Source organism: Schistocerca americana, chromosome 5 (genome assembly GCF_021461395.2).
Source record: "Schistocerca americana isolate TAMUIC-IGC-003095 chromosome 5, iqSchAmer2.1, whole genome shotgun sequence".
Lineage (NCBI taxonomy): Eukaryota > Metazoa > Arthropoda > Insecta > Orthoptera > Acrididae > Schistocerca > Schistocerca americana.
Genome location: NC_060123.1, coordinates 376283676 through 376303393, shown reverse-complemented (window position 1 = coordinate 376303393; position 19718 = coordinate 376283676).

The window sequence follows — 19718 nt, the reverse complement described above, 5'->3', positions numbered from 1 at the left end:
TTCCGTAGTTAAGTCTGGCACGACTACAAACTCTTGTTCAAATCGTGCCCCACATATCTCGAAGTGGACAAAAATCTGTTTTGTGACCGGTTTACTGGCCTTCCCAGTAGCACCGATAATTTTCACTCCTGTTACTGGCATAACTACGATGCCGGGTCTGTCTTTCAGTAACTCAAATATTTTCCCAGATACAGCACTCAATTCTGCACCGGTGTCAATCAACACGTTTAGTTGTAGGTCGTGCATATTAAGAGACACTACTATCTGTCTACACTTGTCCTCGACTGTTTCATTATTTTCCCACAGTAAATCCTCGTCTATATCCAGGTCATTCCAGAAAAAACCATCCGGCTGTGATCCCAAACCCGGCTTATCTGGCGGCTTTTTCAGCCTCTGTTCACATACAGTTTTAATTTCAACACGTTTGTCCTGAGGCTTTGTCTGTAGCTTCGCCTCCAGTACCGAAACCTTTTCCTGCAACTCGTCAACTAGTGAGTGCTGCTTTGCTATCACTTCACTAATTGTCACCTTCGTTGATTCCACTTTGGTCAGATTGATCTCATCTGCCAATCTGCCTGGAGGAATGTGCCCAGTAGCATCTGAAATTACTTCCTCTGGATCTGCGCAACCCACACTGCTATCGTCTGACTGTATAATGTCAGCTCTAACCTCATACAAGCTGTAATCTATGTGCTTTTCTACCAATCGTGTCCGGCTATCACTAAAATTTTCGTAATCTTTCTCCTTAATACTCTCGCAATGTTTAAACTGGATGTTCGCGTCGGATGGGTCGGCTACTTCTACCATTACAACTTTCGGTAAAGTCTGCCGGTTAGGGCCAGAACTTTCCGTTACTACTTCAACATTCAACTCCTGCGGGACGAAACACGACGCATCTTGATCGTGCTCCCCATTAACATCAACTGTTTCTGGTAAAGTCTGCCGGTTAGGGCCAGAACTTTCTATCATTTCACAAATACTATCTTCCTGTGGGACGAGACGCGGCAAATACTGCACGCGCTCCCCATAAACACTTCTCCCATACAGACCCCTATAATCTCTTAGTTCGTCGTATAAGCGACCGAACTGCCTTAACCAGACCTCATCCCTCTCTGCATCCCCTCGCTCAATGACGGACGTTTTATCCGACATCTGATCTTCTCTCAACAATTGCGAATCATTCTTAAACTCAATCTCCAGTTCCGCTGTGGGTATTACAGCTGCCACTTTATGATCGATTTCCGGAACACTACTTAAATTGTTCTCACTGACAGCGAATGTATTTTCTACTGCCGTGTATACAGCTGATCTACTACTTGTGGGCGCACTCTTTTCTCTTAACACTGGCACACTCTCCCGCCGTTGATTATTCCACACGGAATTTTCATAATGACGATACCTGGGTTTTCTCCTGTTATTGGGCCGCCAAAATTTCTCCACGCCCGCTCGGCCCCTCACCGGCGCGGCTAATGGTTTCCCTGTCTCGTCCCAGCAGATACGCTCCCCGGATGCTGCTGAGGCGGCTGATCACACCCTCTGGCGTTATTACTATTCTGTGAAGCCCGTATCACGTTAGTGTGATACTGGTTTCCGTCATTCCTGTTATTATTTGCATTGTACCGATTGTTATTACGGTCCGAACCATTTTTGTTATTGCTGCCAAGATTGCGGTATGCATTATTCCCATAGTTATCGTTGTTGTGATTCCTGTTGTTGTTACCACGGCCTCCACCACTGTCGCGATTATTGCGCCAATTGTCCTCGTCCTCAACTCTTTCCAGGAAATCATTGATTGTCCTGTAATTGCTTCCTACGTAGCGTTTTGTATCATCTGGAAGCTTCTTGTAGAGTTCCCAGACTATTTCGGATTCCGTGCGGCGATCACGCAAATATTCCAACTTGCGGATCCAGCCCTCACAAAACTCCCTCATCGAACCGCGCGAATTCGCATCGAAAGGCCTCGATACGACAAATTCGCGCCAGACACTTTGCTGTTTTTGCTCTGACCAGTATTCAGCCAGAAACAAATTTTTAAACTCGTCAAAAGTCAGGTTCGTAATGTCGAGGTTTAAGCCCCAACGCTTGGCATCACCAGCCAGCACATCAATAACCGCATTAATTTTTCTCTCATTAGTCCATGATCTGGGTAAAACTCTTTCACAATTTTTAATGAAATCCGTCGCGTGTATACCGCCTTTTTTCAAGGGGTCGAACCGCTCCTCTTTCGTCAACAATTCCGAACTATGTGCACAGATTGGCACATAGCTCTGTTTTTCGTCAAGTTTCTTTTCTAATTCCGACACTCTCGTAATTACTTGGCAAGTGGTTGTCGCAAGCGTTTCCACTTCCCTCTTTTTCTCTTCGCAGGTATTAGCCTGCTCCCTCACTTTAGTGTCTACTTCGGACACTAAAGCCTTTAAAGTTTCCGCCTTCTGTTGATCCTCTTTTCTCACTAACAGAATTTGTTCCGTCACCTTATTCTCGATGATCGGAGCAACTGCTTCTCCTACACTTTTCTCGATTCTGCTAATTTCAGAATCAAAACGAGTATTTATGCTCGCAATTTCCGCCTGAACGCCTATCATTTCCTGTTTAAGATTACCAATTTCGGTATTAATTACAACAATATCTTCTTTGATTTTATCAACTTTTGTATTAACAACTCCAACATTGTTGTTAACAACATTAATAGCTTTGTTCTGATTGTCTAGCTTTCGTTCAATTTTTTCAGACTGAGCTTCTTGCTTGGCAGACAGAGCTATAATTTCTGCCGATTGACTCTTGATTTCATTAATCAAAACATTCAATAAATCAGTTAAATTCCCGGAGACTACCGGTTTTACTTCCGTAGCTGGTTCCTCTATATATGTTCCCCCGTATTCATCATCAAGGGGTACAGATTTGATTTTCGTTTCCGATTCCGAAACATTTTCTAAAGTTTGGAATTCCATTTCTGCTCTTTGTTGCGTTTCGGCGGTCGCGTCTTTCATGCTAGCCGCCTGCCCCTGAACAATGGGAACCGCCGTGCGCGTTTCCCACTGTTCGACCGATTGTTCCGTATCCAAGTCTACCAAATTTTGGTAATTGTTGCCTTCACTCATTTTAATAATTTTCAATATAAATGACAAATCTCAAATGTAATTAGGATTACTCCCACTACTTATTCTCGCTGACGTAACGGCCTGTACGTAACCAGTACTTTGTTACGAGATTTGCACAATGCCAAATTCGTGTCCAGAACAACCTCAAATCCGAATATTGTCCTGTCACGGTCGCCACGTGTAACCTCCCCCTCACTTACCGTCCTTAATGACAGTGAAAAATGAAACCGCGTGTACCTAATGGGAGTTTTGGAAAAGCAATCGTCACCGAAGTTAACCAGTCGGTAAAGAGGGAGGAAAGGGTTACATCTAAATGAAAGGAAATGTGCTAATGAAACTGGTGGAAATTAATTTTGAAAAGGGGTAAAGTTAATAAAGAAAGTAAATGTGCAGCCGTTACATTAACAATTAACTAGCGGTAATTAGGTATTTGAGATTTGGGGAAATCACGGTCGCCAGTCCTAAGGACAATTACTATAGTAACTGAAAAAGAAAGATTATTACACATATAATTAGCACTAGAAGCGTGGCAACTGAAGGTTGACACGTGTAGTGTGAAAACTGAAAGTTTGTCAGAAGTAATAAATTTCGCTACACCCTGACTTAATTTAGCAAAAGAATTAATAAAACCGGAAAATCGAAAGTTAATTTAGTGACTGAAGTTAATAGTGAGCTTTCTTTCTGAAGCACATCGAAATTCAGTAAAATACAGTTAGTCTTGGACTACCTCAACAATCGTTTCAAAAGCTACTTGAATCTACGCAATTTAGAAATAAGAGATTTAACTTTGATCTCGAATTAAATGATTCTGAACAATTAACAATAGTAAAATGTAGTACGTACCAAGCTGAGCTGCAGTCACAGGTAAGCTAAAATACGGTAACAAAGCTCGCACTCTTAATTCGTGCTTGTGTAATCTGAATATTGTAGCCAGCTCTGAGACTTTAACTGAACTTTGAAATTAAAGCAGTGAAATGGAATTATGCTGGCGTTTGAATTTCAACGACACTCGGGTTCATTTCGGAAAAGGAAGGGACCCTGCTTGGCAATGAAATTGGGACAATGAGCAACAAAGGTTCATGCTAAGTTGCTGTAATTTTGCGAGACAAATGGAACAATTTGAAAAGCTGAGGTCTGCCATACAGTTCTGAAACTTTACGTGCTTTTAGTCTTCCTTGTTGGTTGATTGAAGGTTTGAAGCCGTCGATCGAGGAGGTGGCGACAGTCACTCATTGTCGGCCGTCGCTGTTGCAGAAGCTGGATGTTGGCGCGCCTTCTTCTCGACACGGTCACCAGGCGAAACGGGCTCTTGATGTGCGCCAGCTAATGCTTCCCGTCCGCGACACCATGTCAGAAACTATCATCGCGAGTCGAGCGCAATTACATGCTGCCAAACCCCGAAAGCGCGGCAACTCGCGGGAGCGTCACACAACACCTGCTCCACTCGCTACTCCCGCCAGACTCCGACTGCTCCGCCCGCGCTTCACGCGGCAGAGTTAACACTACCAAAGATCCTACACACTTTGATTCTTCACACGACCCATCGATGTAATCGTTCGATAGCAGTTTTCCCTAGGCAAGACCCAGCGTAAAAATACAAATAATATTTACGAAACAAACCAATTATACATCGACATAAATGCATAAATATATATATACAAATAGTAAAACAATTACAATATGTAAAGACACAGAAATGTCATATATTCAGGTAACAAAAATAAGGAAAACAAATTATAGTACAATAGATGGAAATAGGAGGATATGCATTTCCGGCGTTACAAACAGACAAAAAATTTTAGTGTTATGAGATTGTTGGGAATGTATTTGATCTGCAATAAATGCTAAAGCCAACTGTTTCAGTCAATCGAAATAGCCTGCATAAATAAAGCATATATAAAATGTTGAGAAATCAGATGTTTTGTGGAACGATTTGTCTAAACATAATAAACAAAATAAGCTAATTTTGTTGCCTTCCTCTCGAAGTGCAGTATTCTACGGTTTTAAGGGGGTCATTTACTAAACGCAACTGGTCGGCTCTTGTAGTCACCTTGTACCGGAAGTTCGTCGCTCCCACACTGGGCGATGTAGTAGCCCCACGCTGTTGCTAATGGCAGAAATGTTTCACATCAAGGTGTCACAGGCTGACAGTCGCTTCTGTCGCTCACGCAGGACGTAGCCTTAAGGTGCGATTCCAATGCGGCGGCTGTGGCGACACAAGCGAAGCGGCAGTATACGTGCGCCTGTCCAATGGCGGCACTCCTTGACTGTAACTGAATGCAACCCATTTCAACGTCACGTCTGTAGTAGCGACAGCTACAGCCGCTCGGCTTGTCTCGTCACAGCCGGAGCATTGGAATCACACATTTGGATGATGGGCAGCGGAGAGAATTGAGTAGTCGGTAACGAGAACTTTCATAATTTTTATGCATGATGCGAAAGCCCTTCAGCCTACGTTTTGCTTAACAGGACAGAGTAAATATTTCGTTTTCTTGTGATACTAACTTGCAGTCATTGAGGATTTATTCTTTATTCTAGTCGCAGAACGACAAGCAAATGGAGTTATACTATGTGACTTCCGTATGTTTCGCGTGACAGCACTTTACGCTGGCTTATTCATTCTTTGTGCTAATGTTTGAATGAATCTAAAGCCACAATCTGGCCCAATTTCAGTAGCAGTTTTATACTTAATCGGTGATAGCACACTTGGAGTTGAATCGTACCTTGTTAAGGGCGGACTGGTAATTCAGTGCATGTTCAGGTCTATGCCTCTCGTTTTAGAATGTGTTACACGTTTTCTTTACATGTGGTTTCTCGTTGCTTTTCCTAACAATGTTTAATGCATTATTATTCGTCAAATATTAGAGCGAAGCGATAACAACACTCCCTAGAAATTACACTTTCAATTTTTGTCTGAAATTTTCATAGACAAACGAAGGATTGAAAATATTGAAAAAGGACGCGTAGGATATGAGTTTGACCGGTGTGAGGTATAATTTAGCAAAAATAAAAGTTAATGGATTGAAAATAATCAGGGTAATTAAGACAAATTTAATTAGTAATTTGAAGGAAAACTGTAACATTTCAAGAACGGCTGTTGCTAGGTATCTAAATGAGGTGTAAAAAATATTAAATCGTAGTGTAAATTGAAACTTCTCTACTCTCTCTTGATCTTTGATTGGTGTTTAAATATAAACACATGAAAAACAGTTTTGCATCACCTCGGTTCCGACTGTTCCGGAACCTCTACAGAAAATTGGAATAGAGATCAACAAAAACATCATTTCCGCCCTTTTTATTGCTAGTGAAAACCACATACTGCATTGTACTACCATACAGAGAGACCTTCAGAGGTGGTGGTCCAGATTTCTGTACACACTGGTACCGCTAATACCCAGTAGCACGTCCTCTTGCATTGTTGCATGCCTTCGTTGTGGCATACTATCCACAAGTTCACCAAGGCACTGTTGGTCCATCTCGTCCCGCTCCTCAACGGCGATTGGAGTAGATCCCTCAGAGTGGTTGGCGGATCACGTCGCCCATAAACAGCTCTTTTCAATGCATCCCAGTCATGTTCGATAGTGTTCATGTCTGGTGAACATGCTGACCACTCTAATCAAGCGATGTCGTTATCCTGAAGGAAGTTCATTCACAAGATGTGCACGATGGGGGCGCGAATTGTCGTCCATGAAGACGAATGTCTCGTCAATATGCTGCCGATATGGTTGCACTATCGGTCGAGGATGGCATTCACGTATCGTACAGCCGTTACGGCGCCTTCCGTGACCACCAGCGGCGTACGTCGGCCCCACATAGCGCCACCCCAAAACAGCAGGGAACCCTCCACCTTGATGCACTCGCTGGACAGTGTGTCTAAGGCGTTCAACCTGACCGGATTGCCTCTAAACACGTCTCCGACGTTTGTCTGGTTGAACGCATATGCGACACTCATCGGTGAAGAGTATGTGCTGCCAATCCTGAGCGGTTCATCGGGCCCAAATGTGCCATGCTGCATGGTGTCATGGTTGCAAAGATGGACCTCGCCATGGACGTCGGGAGTGAAGCTGCGCGTCATGCAGCCTATTGCGCACAGTTTGAGTCGTAACACAATGTCCTGTGGCTGCACGAAAAGCATTCTTCAACATGGTGGCGTTGCTGTCAGGGTTCCTCCGAGCCATAATCGGTAGGTAGCGGTCATCCGCTGCAGTAGTAGCCGTAGGGCGGCCTGAACGAGGCATGTCATCGACAGTTTCTGTCTCTCTGTATCTCCTCCTTGTCCGAACGACATAGCTTTGTTTCACTCCGAGACGCTGGGACACTTCCCTTGTTGAAAGCCATTTCTGGCGCAAAGTAACAATGCGGATGTGATCGAACCACGGCACTGACCGTTCAGGCATGGTTGAACTACAGACAACATGAGCGTTGAGAAAGTTGAGAAAGAATGGTGAACTTTTTGTGAAATGATTTGTGCAAAAAGTAAGAAATAAGTAAAATAGGTTAGAGAAACATTCGATGCTCCTTTGAATTATGCTCAAAATCATTTACAGAAAATGACATGTCGAAGGGGAATTTGAACATCAATATTCAGAACCTTAGAATTTTAAACAGTAATACAGGCTATTTGTCTGGTTATATTTGACTTAGTGGTCTCCTTACGTCACTAATGATGAGCATCTCAGTTGCTGCACACGATTTCGAGCATCATACAAACGAGCATTAATTTTCTATCTGAGCTGTTCTATTTGTAACTTTAGATTAATCATTTCACAAAACATTCTTTTTTGTCCATTTTTTCTTCTCACTTCAGCAACGAATGGCCAAATAATTTATACCGAGGTACCGAGAAAATAAAGATTTTTGGATGTGGTCGCGGCTCCTTACCAAAGAGTGGCTGCAGGTGCACAGCAAAAGACGATCCTGGTGATATTAGAATAACGTCTTGATTACTTGTTGATTAACTGATTCAACATTACATTTAACTGTATGCGGGCAGGGGTAAGAGCTACGGCACAGTGGAAATCAGACTGGGTGCACCGACTGTGCTGGTTATGCTGCAGCGTGGTGCTAGGAAAGGCAGTGGTGTCTCGCACTGTGCTTCAGGTCGCACTGTTTCCAGCGACACAGTGATGGTGCTGCCCAGTGTCGAAATCTGGACCAAGAGGTGGAAGTCGGAGGTTACGGATCGTGCAGTCTTGGCCGCCCGGCCAGGGCAGTCAGGCAGAGGCCTATAGACCGTGGCCCGGCAGAGGCAGAACTACGGCGCAGGCCCCAGGGCTGTGTCAGAGGTGACTGACACAAGTGTCGTGCCTGGTCCTTCTGTGCCAATCATAACATACTTAGTTGGGCCAAGCTTTAAATGCCGCTTTTTGGTGCGACTAATGTTCGCGTGTAACCGCGGAAACGTTTGCAGTAAGGTCAGTGACCGGCATCCGTCTATCGCCACAGCGTGTTAAACTGCAGAAGCCCCTTGAGGCTTGTCTTCATCACAGGTCACTCGTACCCGAAAGTGTGACAATACAGAAGTGGGCACATGGCGAAGGAGTGCTTTTATCAGCAGGACGTTGATATCAGCAGCTGGTGTTCCAAGTACGGGTCTTGCATTGGCCATGGCTTAAGCTATTACTACTCTATCCCTCTACGGAAAAACTCTGCCCTCATATTTTGCTGAATCACAGACACTGGTTTATTTACAATTATTTACGCTTCAAATTTCCACCTTCACTCACGGTGTCACGTTGTCCTCTGCACTGTTTATATTTTCTTTCCAGCTACACTAACACTCATCTCTACACAGAGATCTTTGTCCGTCGCTTATCTTGCTCAGTTTCTTCTTATTAGAGCGGAGATTTTGGCTCCACTACATGTGAGGGAACAGATATAATGACGGCTTCCAAGCATTATGATCTGATTTGCTCTTGTCTACTGCTCCGCGATCCTCTTCTACAAGTTTATGCTAATAACTTATTACCTATCATTAATGGCTAATAAGGAAAAAGCATGTACTGTGGTCTAAATCCTTCCTTATCCTATCGGAGACAAAACTGACCTATGCAAACAGAATGGTTCATGCAAATGCTGTTGTTTGACGATAATAACCTGCGTGTACTCTATGGATTGCGCACTATCCTTTTGCTCCATATTCTTATATCTTAGCTACTCGGAAAAGTTTATTTACAACCATAAGAGACCGAAGCTAACGTTGCTTTGGCCACGTTCTTTATTGAGGAATCCATCCGAATTCTCATGACGTATTACTGTTTTCACTCTTTATTAATTCCTTGTTTCCTTTCAGAATAAAAACAATCTGGGCTGCGAACTTATTTAATATCAATAACACGTTTCACCCTTTTGGGGCATCATCAGATTAGTCTATAAAAATAACAAACCAATAAATGAGAATCAAACAGAGGAAGAGGCATGGTTCTGTCTTGTACGGCTCTTCATCTCAGAGTAGCACTTGCAGCCTACATTCTCAATTATTTGCTGAATGTATTCCAAAATCTGTCTCCCTCTACAGTTTTTGCCCTCTACAGCACCCTCTAGTACCAAGGGAAGTCAATCCCTGACGTCTTAACAGATGTCCTATCATCCTGTCCTTTCTCCTTCTCAGAGTTTTCCACATATTCCTTTCCTTTCCGATTTTGCGCAGAACCTTTTCATTCCCTACCCTATCGGTCCACCTAATTTTCAACGTTCGTCTGTAGCACCACAACTTAAATGCTTCGATTCTATTTTGTACCGGTTTTCCCACAGTCCATGTTTCATTACCATACGATGCTGTACTTCAAACTTACGTCCTCAGAAATTTCTTCCTCATTTTAAGGCCTATATTCGATACCAATAGACTTCTCTTCGCCAGAAATCCACTTTTTGCCGGTGCTAGTCTGCTTTTTATGTCCTCCTTGCTCCGTCAGTCATTGGTTATTTTGCTGCCTAGGTAGTAGAATTCCTTAACCACATCTACTTCTAGAGCGTCAATCCTTGCGTTAAATTTCTGTCTACTCTCATTTCTACTACTTCTCATTCCTTTCGTCTTTCTTCGATTTATTCTCAGTTTATATTCTGTACACATTAGACAGTTCATTCCATTCAGCGGGTCATGTAGTTATCCTTCACTTTCTCTCAGGATAGCAATGTCATCAGTGAATCGTATCATTGGTATCCTTTCACTTTGAACTTTAATTCACCCCCCTCCCCCGAACCTTTCTTTTATTTCCGTCATTGCTTCTGCGATATACAGATTGAACAGTAGGGGTGAAAGAGTACATCCCTGTCTTACACACTTTTTAATCCGATAACTTTCTTCTTGGTGGTCCACTCTTATTATTCGCTCTGAGCTCTTGTACATATGGTATATTATCCGTCTCTCCCTACAGCTTACTGCTATTTTCCTCAGAATTTCGAGCACCTTGCACCATTTTCTATTGTCGAACGCTTTTTGCGGGTCGACAAATCCTATGAATGTGTCTTGATTTTTCTTTAGTTTTGCTGCCATCATCAACCGTAACGTCAGAAGTGCCTCTCCGGTGCTTTTACCTACCCTAAAGCCAATTTGATAGTCATCGTGTAACGTATCCTCAAATTTCTTTTCCATTCTTCTGCGTATTATTCTTGTCAGCAACTTTGATGCATGAGCTGTTAAGGTGATTGTGCGACAATTCTCACACCTGTAGCTCTTGCATTCTTCGGAACTGTCTGGATGATATTTTTCCGAAAGCCAGATTGTATGTCGCCAGACTCATACATTCTACACACAAAATCAAATAGTCGTTTTGTTGCCACCTCCCTCAATGATTTTAGAAGTTCTGATGAAATGTTATCTGTCCCTTCTGCCTATTTGATATCTAAGTCCTCCAAAGCTCTTTCAAATCCTGATTCTAATACTGGATCCCCCATCTCTTCTAAATCGTCTCCTGTTTTTCTTGTATCACGTCAGACAAATATTCCCCCTCTTAAAAGTCTCCAATGTACTCTTTCCTCCTATCCGTTCTCTCCTCTTCATTTAACACTGAAATTCTCCTTACACTCTTAATGTTAACCAGCCTTGCTTTTTATTTCAACAAGGGTTGTTTTGACTTCTATACTCTGAGTCAGTGCTTCCGACAATCATATCTTTTGCAGCTTCTTCACTTTTTTCACACAACCATTTCGTCTTTGCTTCCCTGCACTTCCTATTTGTTTCATCCCTCAGCGACTTGTATTTTTGTATTCCTGAATTTCCATGAATATTTTTGTACTTGCTTCTTTCATCGAACAACTGAAGCATTTCTTCTGTTACTCACAGTTCCTACGCAGTTACCTTCTTTCTACCAGTGTTTTCCTTTCCAACTTCTGTGATTGCCCTTTTTAGAGATGTCCACTCCTCTTCAACTGTACTGCCAACGGAGTTATTCCTTATTGCTGTACTTATAGCCTTAGAGAACTTCAATTGTATCTCGCCAGTCCTTAATACTTCCGTATCCCACTTCTTTGCGTATAGATTCTTCCCGGCTAATCTCTTAAACTTCACCTTTCTGTTCACCACTACCAGATTGTGATCTGAGTGTACATCTGCTCCTGGGTACGCCTTACAATCCAGTATCTGATTTCGGAATCTCTTTCTGAGCATGATATAATCTAACTAAAATCTTGCTGTATCACCCGGTCTTTTCCAAGTATACCTCTTTCTCTTGTGATTCTTGAACAGAGTATTCGCTATTGCTAGCTGAATTTTATTACAGAACTCAACTAGTCTTTGTCCTCTCTCGTTCCTTGTCCCAAGTCCATATTCTCCTGAAATATTTTCTTCTAGTCATTCCCCTACAACTGCTTTTCATTCCCCAAGACTATTAGAATTTCATCTCTCTTTATGTACAACATTACCCTTTCAATATCCTAATTTACTTTCTCTGTCTCTTCATCCTCAGTTTGCTGCGCTGGCATGCTATTGTTTGCTGTCGATTATGATAAGAGCACCCTGTCACTGAACTGTTCACAGTAACTCACTCTCTGCCCTACCTTCCTATTCGTAAGGAAACCTGCTCCCGTTATACCATTTTCTGTTGCTGTTGATGTGACCCTATACTCATCTGACCTGAAATCCTTGTCTTCTTTCCATTTCACTTCACTGACCCCTTACTACATCTAGCTTTTCTAGTTTCCTCACCATGTTCAAGCTACTGACATTCCACGTCCCGACTCCTAGAATGTTATCCTTTCGTTGGTTATTCAAAGGTGTCCTCAGGCCATCTACCCTTTTGACAATCCTCTCCCGGAGATCCGAATGGGGGACTATTCCACAATCTTTTGCCAATGCAGATCATCCTGACACTTTTTCAACTACAGGCAACATGTCCTGTGGATACATGTCATGTGTCTTTAATGCAGTGGTTTCCATTGCCTTCTGAATCCTCATTCCGTTGATCATTATTGATTCTTACGCCTATTGGGGCAGTTTCTCACTTGAACATCTATCCGCTCCTCCATCCTCATTGACAAGGCCGCTGGCGGAATGAGTGTGACTTCGCATGCCGACAGTGCTGATTATTAATCAAAATTTAAGTAGTGGCGGGTTCCGAACCCGGGACCGAGGACGTTTCGATTACCAATCAAAGACGCTGCCCTAGACGACGGGTGCTGATAAATAAACTGGAAGTAGTAGAAACTTGCGTAAAGGTAGCTGGGTATGTAATCCATCCATCATATAGCCATATAAAATGGAAAATGGAAGCAAAAGTAACTAGGCATGTTATCCATACGTCATAAAAACGTATAAAATGTAAAGTGGACCTGGTTAACCACCAGTATATCATCAAGAAGGCATCAGCGATTATCACATTTGACCTTCAGCATATAAGCTGACTCCACCACAGCAACACAAGCAGGGCCACGCTTGCAAAATACTCGCGATGTGAGCCGCACACAGCACAATGTCCGTTTGCCGCCCACACGGATATTGACAAATCAAGACACAAGCACAGCGTGTAGTGCGACAAAAGGTGCTCAGATGGAGCGAATGACCGGAGTGTCTCATCCCAAGAAATTTAGCCAGAGGCCCCGCTACAAGAGCTCTTTGATACCACTGACCCAGCTGCAGGCGCAATACCAGCCTCACTTGTGCTGTCCAATAATCATGTAATTCTCTCAGAAATACGAGCTATATCACCTCCCATCTGTGTCGTACAAAAAGGAAATCCCTTTCATTCCTTTACTTCTTCATAAGTTCCAAAACATGATAGATACTTCCGCTATGTCACTTCTTTCACTTGGTCAGTTGATGGATCTACCGCTATCGTGAACATTACTTCTCGTGGGACCTGGAGCAGTTTAACTGACGACGTTAGATCTAACAATCGTCCCGCATCCGTGTGGTATCTCGGTGCATCTGCTGTTACGAGACAACGACGCATGATGTGAAGACAGTAAAACCTAAAATGTGTGGATAAAAATTCCATATCATGCTCGCTAAAATTGTTGATTATGACTTACAGCTCACTGACGAGCCATCATCAGATCCAAAATACAGAAATGTGCTTATGAGACGTGAACAACAGCACAATACTTTGATAAGTGGTATTGAGCTATAATCTCACCTACTGTACGTCGTCACGGTTACATTATTACAACGGTAGCTACACTATTGGCCATTAAAATTGCTACACCACGAAGATGGCGTGCTACAGACGAGAAATTTAACGGACAGGAAGAAGATGCTGTGATATGCAAATGATTAGCTTTTCAGAGCATTCACACAAGATTGGCACCGGTGGCGACACCTACAACGTGCTGACATGAGGCAAGTTTCCAACCGATTTCGCATACACAAACAGCAGTTGACAGGCGTTGCCTGGTGAAACGTTGTTGTGATGCCTCGTGTAAGGAGGAGAAATGCGTACCATCACGTTTCCGACTTTGATAAAGGTCGGATTGTAGCCTATCGCGATTACAGTTTATCGTATCGCGATATTGCTGCTCGCGTTGGTCGAGATCCAATGACTGTTAGCAGAATATGTAATCGGTGGGTTCAGGAGGGTAATACGGTACGCCGTGCTGGATCCCAACAGCCTCGAATCACTAGCAGTCGAGATGACACTCATCATATCCGCATGGCTGTAACGGATCGTGCAGCCACGTCTCGCTCCCTAAGTCAACAGATGGGGACGTTTGCAAGACAACAACCATCTGCACGAACAGTTCGACGACGTTTGCAGCAGCATGGACTATCAGCCCGGAGACCATGGCTGCGGTTACCCCTGACGCTGCATCACAGACAGGAGCGCCTGCGATGGTGTATTCAACGACGAACCAGAGTGCACGAATGGCAAAACGTCAATTTTTCAGATGAATCTAGGTTCTGTTACAGCATCATGATGGTCGCATTCGTGTTAGGCGACATCGCGGTAACGCACAGTGGATGTGTGTACTCGTCATCGCCATACTGGCGTATCACCCAGCGTGATGATATGAGGTGCCATTGGATACACGTCTCGGTCACCTCTTGTTCGCATGGACGGCACTTTGAACAGTGGACGCTACATTTCAGATGTGTTACGACCCATGGCTGTACCCTTCATTCGATCCCTGTGAAACCCTACATTTCAGCTGGATAATGCACTACCGCACGATGCAGGTCCTGTACCGGCCTTTCTGGATACAGAAAATGTTCGGCTGCTGTCCTGGTCAGCACATTCTCCACATCTCTCACAAATTGAGAACGTCTGGTCAATGGTGGCCGAGCAACTGGCTCGTCACAATACGCCAGTCACTACTCTTGATGAACTGTGGTATCGTGTTGAAGCTGCATGGGCAGCTGTACCTGTACACGCCATCCAAGCTCTGTTCGACTCAATGCCCAGGCGTATCAAGCCCGTTATTACGGCCAGAGTTGGTTGTTCTGGGTAATGATTTCTCAGGATCTATGCACCCAAATTGCGTGAAAATCTAATCACATGTCAGTTCCAGTATAATATAGTTGTCCAATGAATACCCATTTATCATCTGCATTTCTTCTTGGTGTAGCGGTTTTAATGGCCAGTAGTGTATTTATCAAACACATTTATATACAGTGTTCATACTACCAAACTTGTTCTTTAATATAAGGTGACTGACAGTCGTAACAGCCACACAGGCCATGTGTATCACTCGTAACGCTAACTACAGGAGCAAGGACGTATCTGTATTACGACTGCCAGAGAACTGGATTAACTCGGAATAGAGGGGTACAGCAAATTACAACGCTAGATACAAATTGGAAGGGGCATCCCGAGGACTGAGAGGCGAGGGGCTCTCATCGACTTGTAAATCAACGATCTAAGTCTTATTCGCATTCGTTCTGTCTTGTAAATTTGAAAATAACATTATACATTGTGATGTATATTTCTGTTAACAAAAACGTCAGTTAAAACTTAAAGTTCCCATCTCTCTTCGTTCTTTCTAAATCCGACCGTACAAATAGGGCTTTCCCTCGAAATAAAACTCAACATTGAAAGGATCTTCGATAATTACCTTTGAAAGCATGGTTATTGGTAAGGATACGTCTCCCCTTATAACCTTGCAATTTGTATTTAGCATTTTATTTTGCTGTAACCCTCCTGTATTAAGAGAGAATCCCTACTAGAACTAAGAACATATTAAATTACTTGACCTTCATTGAACCTTGGTATGACCTTGAATTGTACATCATTTTATAAGTGGCATTTGCCACTCGTTTCAAATCCTAAATCAAATAATCGGATTCCCATTTTAAAAAATCATTTTAATCTTCAAGGTCACGGCCATTAGTAGCAATGCGTGGACCTTCTTTTCCACCTACAACTTTTATCTAAAACACTTCGCTGTATCTCATCTCTGTTCAGAGTTATGCCGCCTCTGTGTGTGTGTGTGTGTGTGTGTGTGTGTGTGTGTGTGTTTGTGTGTGTGTGTGTGTGTGTGTGTGTGTCCTATAATGGAAGTTTAAATATCAAATTTATACTACTGTTGTTCTCCTCTTATGAGCAAATTTTTGCATTTCAGATCTGAAAATGGTTCGTCAATACCTGAAACTAGCAATCAGTAAAGAAATTTCAGCGATCTTGACATAGAATTTTTATCCACATACTTTAATAAAACAGGTCACCTATCTCCCTATTTGTCAAATAACAATCACAGTAAACCCTAGTCAAGCAAAATTGTTGCGATTCTTTGTTCTAATTATATGCATTGTAGCAAGGCTTAAACCTATTCTAGCGAGCTAACGAGTATCTTATTGGACATAGGTTCCGCCTTTTATTAAAACACTTTTTTCTCTTGTTACCCAAACATGTTTCGGCACGTCTGTGCCATCATCAGTGGGTCTTGATTATTGAATAGCTGTAAGAAGTGAACACATTTTAGGTTGTAGCTGATCTAACAAAAGGAAGCCTAAAGGCAGTTTTTGTTCGTTTTTTGTTCTTACATTTTACATTATATGATTTTGCAGGACCATCTGCATGGTGTCCGGCACTGGTAGCTTGTCATTTGCCAACCAAACGAAGTAAATGTGAATTTCATCAGGGAGTTAACCCATCTTTTGATTTTTAAAATAGTAACTTTGGTATGGCAATATATTTATTACATATTTGTTAGTATTCGCGTTTTGTTGTGACTGATCCTTCTTCTTTCGCATTCTGAGGGTACTGCACACACATATTTAATGTTTTTGTGTGTGCAGTGACCGAAGTGTGTGACAGAAGAAGGATCAGTCACAACAAAACATAAGTAATAACAGATATGAAAATAAAGGTCAGGCAGATACTTATACATCATGGTGTCCGAGACTTTATCATCCACTTCCCTTCCCCTTTCAGAAGGGTACTACTGGATTGCCACGGTACTGGCTGCTGTCTTGCAGTTGCTCATCTTCTTCTTTTTCAGCAATCCTTCTGAAACCAATTGTGACGGGAAGAGAGGTTTAGCTGGCTGTGGGCACGGTTCTTTACTGAGGATTGGATGGAGGTGCACAGTAGAAGGACGTCCTGTTGGGGATATAAGAACTTATTGACTACTTCTTTATTAATTGATTCAGCTTGACTCCACCAAATAATTGGCTGCAAGCAAGCGTCAAGAGGTAGGTAAACTAGTGTCTAACTAATCCATCCCAACTTGTACAGTCATTAGATCGTATTTCAGTCTTCGCGCAACATTCTGGCGTTGTAGCGGTAGACGTAGAAGGGCCAGAGGTGCAAGGACGTGATCTGATACACAGTGGAATATAGATTCGGCATACTGACTCAATGGTGGCAGCGGGAACACCATACATGGCTTTGCTGCAGTGCAGCACGAGGAGAGGTAACGACGTCTTGTACTCTGTGGCAGACTGCATTGTCCCACTGTCACAGAGATGGCGCTGCCCAGAGTCGAAGTCTGGACCGGTGGCTGAAGACCAGGGATGGGCGTCTGGTCGAGTCCTAAGTGCACAGGTTGGGCACGCAGGCTGAGGTTCATGGATCATGCCCACTGGTGGCAGAGTTCCGGTGAAGAGTCCAGTGCCGCATCAGTATTCTCGTGGCAATGACTGACAGATAGCAGGCACCGAGTGCCTCGCCAGACATAGCGTACTCAATTGGGCCAGGGTTTGAATGTAGCTACTTGGCGCTGACTGCGTGGAAGTGTGGCGTTTGTGTGTCACTGTGGAAATATCGGTGATCGGTGGCCATCATTTGCCAAGTGGCAGTGTGTCAATCGGCAGAGGCTTCCTGTAGACTGGTCAGCTTTCCAGGACATCAGTATGCAAAAGTGAGACCTCACTAATGCGATCACAGCAGGATGTCAATTGCGGCTGCTGGTGCTCCAGGTACAATACCTGCATTGGGTGTGGCGTAAGCTGCAGGCATCAGTCATGTACATTCACAACTATGTCTGTCAACGAAACTCCCATGCTTTAACTATTCCTTTTGACTTCAGTGCACACGTTCAGTCAACGTGTTTATCAATTTCTGTTGCATATCCCGAAAATAATTTTCTGTAACACTCGCACATTCATTCCCAATGTCCCCATCTTATAATTAAGGAAAGCACGTATGTAGTGTGCAACGGTGCGTGTAAGGCACAATCAAAAACGTTTCCGTTTGAGAGCGTTGCTGCAGCGTGTATGCAACGTAACGCGTCTCTGATCCGTGTATGTAAGCACCTACACGTAGGCTCATAATCAGTGTGACATTCGTGTCTTTCCAGCGTGCGTGTAGTAAATGCGGAAACATGAACCACAGCGGCGTTATTACCAAATGCGTTCAAACAGTATCAACGTGCTGTTACTCTTTTCTTGGCTACCGAAGGACAAATACTAGTTGACATCATTGGAGAATAAAAAAATGCATATGAGGCGACACTCTTTCGAAAACCACTGTTGTGGAGTGAAAATTGCGACAAACGGTTGCTGCTTTAGCATGACACTGGTCGTCCCTATACCGCAAATGTCGTAACGCAGAAGCTACGCCAAATGAATTGGAAGGGACTCGAGTAGCACTCCTGATCTCTCCCTATACGATTATCACACCTTCAGTCCTAGAAAACAAAATGCCTTGAAGGGTCAACGATTCCTGTCCGTCGAGGGTATGCAGCAGGTAGCTATGGACAGCTTCTCGCAGCAGGACACGGTGTAATACCAGACGGGTATCTTCAACCTGGCGCGTTGGTGGGATGATGGTCTCAGTACTCAGGGCTATTCTGCCTGATGGGTATTCTGATTCTCGACTGTACGCCGTTCGAAAGGAAACTACACTACTGGCAATTAAAATTACTACACCAAGAAGAAATGCAGATGATAAACGGGTATTCATTGGAAAAATATATTATACTAGACCTGACACATGATTACATTTTCACGCAATTTGGGTGCATAGATCCTGAGAAATCGGTACCCAGAACAACCACCTCTGCCCGCAATAACGGCCTTGATACGCCTGGGCATTGAGTCAAACAGAGCTTGAATGGCGTGTACAAGTACAGCTGCCCATGCAGCTTCAACACGATACCACAGTTCATCAAGAGTAGTGATTGGTGTATTGTGACGAGCCAGTTGCTCGGCTACCATAGACCAGACGTTTTCAGTTGATGTGAGATTTGGAGAATGTGCTGTCCAGGTCAGCAGTCGAACATTTTCTGTATCCAGAAAGGCTCGTACAGGACCTGCAACATGTAGCGTTTCGCAGGGACCGAATGAAGGGTAGAGTCACGGGTCGCAACACATCTGAAATGTAACGTCCACTGTTCAAAGTGCCGTCAATGCGAACAAGAGGCGACCGAGACGTGTAACCAATGGCACCCCCTACCATCACGCCGGGTGATACGCCAGTATGGCGATGACGAATACACACTTCCAATGTGCATTCACCGTGATGTCGCCAAACACGGATGCGACGATCATGATGCTGTAAACAGAACCTGGATTCATCCGAAAAAATGACGTTTTGCCATTTGTGCACCCGGGTTCTTCGTTGAGAACACCATCGCTGGCGCTCCTGTCTGTGATGCAGCGTCAAGGCTAACCGCAGCCATCGTCTCCGAGCTGATAAGCCATGCTGCTGCAAACGACGTCGAACTGTTCGTGCAGATGGTTGTTGTCTTTCAAACGTCCCCATCTGTTGACTCATGGATCGAGACGTGGCTGCACGATCCGTCACA